Source organism: Eumetopias jubatus, unplaced genomic scaffold, assembly GCF_037043125.1.
Source record: "Eumetopias jubatus isolate StellerSeaLion01/CBP00866 unplaced genomic scaffold, mEumJub1_p1.0 scaffold_11, whole genome shotgun sequence".
Taxonomy (NCBI): domain Eukaryota; kingdom Metazoa; phylum Chordata; class Mammalia; order Carnivora; family Otariidae; genus Eumetopias; species Eumetopias jubatus.
The window spans coordinates 73,101,299-73,107,371 of NW_028274817.1; the positions used below are offsets into that span (position 1 = coordinate 73,101,299).

Genomic DNA, 6,073 nt, shown 5'->3' on the forward strand with positions numbered 1-6,073 from the left:
ATACCTCACCGGGTGCTCATTAGGACAGGCGCACTCCTTAATTCCTTAATTTCCATTGCTTGTTTCAACCATTCCCCTGTCCCCTCACTCCTAGTAACCATCAGTTTGTTCTCTATAGTTCAGTGTCTGGTTTTTTTTGGTCTCTCTCTCATTTTCCTTTGCTCATTTGTTTTGATTCTTAAATTCCACATATGAGTGAATCATATATAATTTGTCTTTGTCTGACTGACTTATTTCGCTTAGCATTATACTCCCTAGCTACATCCATGCCATTGTAAATGGGAACATTTCATTCTTCTTTATGGCTGAGTAAAATTTCATTATGTATATGAAATACATATATGCGTACATATACCACTTTTACATACAGTACAATATTGGTTTCTGGAGTAGAATTCAGTGATTCAACACTTACATACAATACCCAGTGCTTAACACAAAAAGTGCCCAATACACTTCACCCATCTAGATGTGGGATACACACACACACAGGCACGCACGTACACGCGCGTGCACACACACACACACACACACATACACACAGGAATATTACTCAGCCATCAAAAAGAATGAAATCTTGCTATTTGCAATGATGTGGATGGAGCTAGAGTGTATGATGTTAAGTGAAATAAGTCAGAGAAAGATAAATATTATATGATCTCACTCATGTAGAATTTAAGAAAGAAAACAGATAAACGTATGGAAATGGAGGGAAGGGAGAAAGGAAAATAAAACTATATACCACTTCTTTATTTATTCATTGATCATTGGAAACTTGGGCTGCTTCCACAATTTGGCTATGGTAAATAAATCTGTAATAAACATAGGGGTGCATGAATCCCTTGGACTTAGTGTTTTTGTATTCTTTGGGTAATACCTACTAGTGCAATTGCTGGATCATAGGGTAGTACTATTTTTAACTTTTTGAGGAACCACCATACTGATTTCCAGAGTGGATGTTCCAGTTTGCATTCCCACCAACAGTGTAAGAGGGTTCCCCTTTCTCCACATCCTCACCAATACCTGTTGTTTCTGGTGTTGTTGATTTTAGCCATTCTGACAGATGTGAAGTGTGAGGTGATATCTCACTGTAGTTTTGATTTATATTTCACTGATGATGAGTAGTGTTGAGCATTTTTTCATGTTTCTGTTAGCCATCTGTATGTCTTCTTTCGAAAAATGTCTATTCATGTATTCTGGCCATTTTTAAATTGGATTATTCAGTTTTTTGGGAATTGAGTTTTATAAGTTCTTTGTATATTTTGGACACTAACCCTTTGTCAGATGTCATTTGCAAATATCTTCTCCTATTCCGTAGGTTCCCTTTTAGTTTTGTTGATTGTTTCCTTCTCTGTCAAATGTTTTTTCTGCCTCTGTTGAAAGGATTGTATGGTTTTTATCCTTTCTTTTATTGTTGTGATGTATTACATTGATTGATTCGCAAATATTGACCCACCCTTGCAACCCAAGAATAAATCCCACTTGATCATGGTAAATGATTTTTATAATGTATTTTTGGATTTAGTTTGATAGTAAGGATTGTTGCATCTAAGTTAATCATGGATATTGGCTTGTAGTTCTCTTTTTTTACTGGTGTCTTTATCCAGTTTTGTTATCAGGATAATGGTGGCCTGATAGAATGGATTTGGAAGTTTTCCTTCCTTTTCTATTTTTTGGAATAGTTTAAGAAAAACAGGTATTAACTCTTCTTTAAATATTTGGTAGAATTTGCCTGTGAAGCCATACATTCCTGGACTTGTTTTTGTGGAATGTTTTTGATTACTGATTCAATTTCTTTGCTAGTTATTGGTTTGTTCAAATTTTCTATTTCTTCCAGTTTCAGTTTTGGTAGTTTATATGCTTCTAGGAATTGATCCATTTCTTCTAGGTTGTCCAATTTGTTGGCATATAGGTTTTCAAAAAATTCTCTTAAATTGTTTGTATTTCTGTATTTTTGGTTGTTTTTTCTCCTCTTCTGTTGGTGATTTTGTTTGAGTCATTTTGTTGTTGTTGTTTCTCTTATGTGTCTGGCTAGAGGTTTATCAATTTTGTTGATCTTTTCAAAGAATCAGCTTCTGGTTTCACTAATACATTCTATTGTTTTTTTAGTTTTAATTCATTTATTTCTGCTCTAATGTTCATTATTTCCTTTCTTCTGCTGTTTTTAGGTTTTATTTGTTGTTCTTTTTCTAGTTCCTTTAGGTGTAATGTTAGGTTGTTTATTTGAGATTTTTCTTACTTCCCATGGTGGGCTTGTATTGCTATAAACTTCCCTCCTAGAACCACTTTTTCTGCATCCCACAGGTTTTGGATCATTGTGTTTTCATTTCCATTTGTTTCCATGTCCTTTTTAATTTATTGTTTTATTTTCTTGTTGACCCATTCAGTGTTTAGTAGCATGTTCTTTAACCTCCATGTATTTGTGGTCTTTCCAGATTTTTTCCTGTGGTTGACTTCTAGTTTCATATCATTGTGGGCAGAAAAGATGCATGGTATGACTTCAATCCACTTGAGTTAATTGAGACTTGTTTTATGGGCGAATATATGATCTATTCTGTAGAATGTTCCATGTGCACTTGAAAAGAATGTGTATCTTGCACTTTTAGGATAGAATGTTCTTAATATATCTATTAAATCCATCAGTTGCATTGTGTCATTCAAAGCCATTGTTTCTGTATTTATTTTCTGTTTTGATGATTGGTCCATCAATGTAAGTGGGATATTAACATCCCTTACTATCATTGTATTAGTATCAATTAGTTCCTTTATGTTTGTTATTAGCTGTTTTTATGTATTTAGGTTCTCCTATGCTGGGTGCAAAAATATTTACAATTCTTATATTTCTTGTTGGATTGTCCTCTTTATAATTATATAGTATTTTTCTTTGTCTTTTTTTACAGTCTTTGTTTTAAATTCTATTTTGTCTGATATAAGTATTGCTACTTGGCTTTCTTTTGACATCTATTTGCATGAAGATATTTCTCCATCCCCTCACTTTCAATTTGCAGGTGTCTTCAGGTCTAAAATGAATCTCTTATAGGCATCATAGAGATGCGTCCTGTTATTTTCACCCATTCTATCATCGTATATCCTTTGATTGGGGCTTTTCGTTCATTTGCATTTAAAATAATTATTGCTAGATGCGTATTTATTGTCATTTTATTATTTGTTTTGTGGTTGTTTTTGAAGATTTTCTCTGATCCCTTCTTGTCTTTGTTTCCTGATTTTCTGTTTTGTTTTGTTTTGTTTTAGTGATATATTTGGATTTCTTTCTCTTTATTTTTTGCGTATTTATTAGTGGTTTTGATTTCTGGGTACCATTAGATTTGTATACAACATCTGCACATAGCAGTCTACATTAAGCTCATGTTATTTAAGTTTGAACACATTCTTTTCTCTTCCCCATGTTTTAGGTATATGGTGTCATATTTTTTATGAACATTTGGAATTTTATGTAAAAAAAATCACAGCCATTAACATTGTTACAGTTTGAGGCCCTCTTCGTTCTCCACAATGATACTAACATGCTCATAAGGGGTTCCCATTGTTTTTTTTTTAAGATTTTTATTTATCTATTGAGAGAGAGAGAGAATGGTAGAGAGCATGAGAAGGAAGAAGGTCAGAGAGAGAAGCAGACCCCCTGCCGAGCAGGGAGCCCGATGCGAGACTCGATCCCGGGACTCCAGGATCATGACCTGAGCCAAAGGCAGTTGCTCAACCAACTGAGCCACCCAGGCGCCCAAGGGGTTCCCATTGTTTAGTCTTAGTTAAACTACCATGTTTAAAGGAAGGATAAAAACTTGGCACACTACCTTTTAACTTGTTTTAATGTTTCATCACAGATGATGAAAGATACTAAATTACAGACAAGGAATAATCATAATGTTGTGGTCAAAATTATAAATATGGAATTACAAATCTAAAACATTCTCTATTTAAAAAATAAATCTGATAGTCAATGCAGTTTTGCAGGGTCTCTGCATAGTAGGGCTGGTCTCTGCCTTCCTGGCATTTTTCTAGGTGCTCCATGCTGGCCTCTTCTTCCTCTTATCTGTTCCATCAAAGGTCCAAGACCACCTTGTATTCCTGCACCAAAGCCATCTCAGTCCATGCCCCGGCCACTACAGAAGCCACCTTTGTCTTCACAGTGGCCACCTCTGAACATTCCATGGGGACTATGATGGTCCATGAGGCCATCTCTTCCTCCCATCATGCCACCAGGCCTGACTCTGCCTGGTCACCACACAGGTGGTGGAAAGGGTGATGGAAGAAAGCCTTCAGGCTTTGGGGACTTATACTTCTTGCATCCTGTTCTCCAGGTGAAGTTCTGGTTTCCACACTCCAGATTGGGACACTGCCAGTCCCAGCTCAGTGCTAGATGTTTCCTCCCCCAGATGGGTTCCCTTGGGAACCCTGGGGCCCTCTTAGGGGGAAGCCACCTCTGTCTCCTCTACAGCCTCCCATGTGACCCATGGGGCCCCCTGGACCTCCACAGCATGGCAACAGCATCCCTTTGCCCTCAGGTGAAGCATACCAAACTGCATACTGTTCATTGGAGGTTTCCTGTGAGCAAGAGAAACCATAAGTTCACTCCTTTGAAAATATTTCCCATCAAACCATTCCATTGCAGCCTTGGCAATTGGTGGGTCTTCGTAAGACACTGTAGCAATTGCCTTTGGGTTTTCCTTGTCCAAGTAGATATGAATTATGGGTTTTCTGGTTCCCTTGAAGAAGTATGCCAGATCATCTAAAGTCATATTATCATTTAAGCCTTGTACATAAATTGCACTGTTGTGAGAGTCTTCATCTGGATCTGGTGGGCCTATAGATCAAGATCTGGTCCTTCCTCCATGGGTCCACTAGGCTTATTGAAACCACCTTGCTTTCCAGAGCTGCTCATTCAACCATGTCCTGCTACCTCCCCACCTCTGCTCAGCCTCCATAATCAAATCTCCCTCTTTTCCTGCCCTGGTTATCAGGACCACTCATGCTCTAGTTCTCTCCTGGTCTGGAAAATCCTCCAGACTCCTGCCCATAAACACCCATGCTATGGGGTGGTCCTGTTGGAATGAACTCTGCTGGTTCTCTGTTGGCTATATTGATTTGGAGCCTGGCTGTAGGATCCAGTTTGACAGGAGGTTAATAGTGGGTGACTGCTGCCCATAGCTGTTTTGTTGACCATAGCTACTCTGCTGTCTGGAGATGCTTGGCTGCCCATAGGTGTTCTGCTGAGAGTAACTACTCTGATCATAACTAGTCCACTGTCTAGAGGAATAGAAGATCGGAGGATAAGATGGTGGTGCTGTGACTGGCTGCATGGGGTAAGTCCCAGGTACCTGGGGATAACTGTAGTTACTCTGTCCATATCCTAGGCTGGGCTGTTTATAACCCCTTGTGATAGATTAAGGTTGACTAGTTTCAACAGATTTGTTACCATCCTACGGTCTTGCAGGTGTGGTGGCTGCTAGCTGCTGCCCATAAGCTTGGTAAGCAGGCTGAGTGCCATATGCAGACTGAGCTGCATGGGAGGCCTGGGTGGTAGCAAACATAACGTGGTGGTATCATAAGCACCAGTGCCATACCCCTAGACAGGCTGACTATAAACCTGGGGGGCAGTTGGAGAAGTATAACCAGTGGGAGCCTGTCCATAAGAAGTTGCATAGGTGGTCTGGCAGAGGTTGCAGTGCTCTGACCTGGGTGTAGCAAACATCATTGGGCTGTCCACAGGTGCCATTAACTTTGCTGCCCATATGGCTGGGTGGTCTGTGCATATCCTTGAGTGGACTGGACAATGTAAGCACTGTAGCCCTGTTGGGTTGCAGCTTGGCTGTAGGGACTGTAGTCCATAGATGACATTTTCTCTCCTTATTTTATCAACGTCCTTCTCCCTCTTGCTTTTCCGTGGTGTCATATTTTATGTCTTTTTTTTAACCTTATTTTTTTATTATGTTAAATTAGCCAACATATAGTACAAGATTAGTTTTTGATGTAGTGTTCAATTATTCATTAGTTGTGTGTAACACCCAGGGCTCATCACAACACATGCCCTCCTTAATACCCATCATCTGGTTAC

General features: G+C 38.9%; 1 pseudogene; it reads right to left on the bottom strand.

Annotated features, from left to right (window-relative positions):
* Positions 1-3,955: 3,955 nt before the first annotated feature.
* Positions 3,956-5,856, bottom strand: LOC114226487 (RNA-binding protein EWS-like; annotated as a pseudogene).
* Between the last annotated feature and the right edge of the window lie 217 nt (positions 5,857-6,073).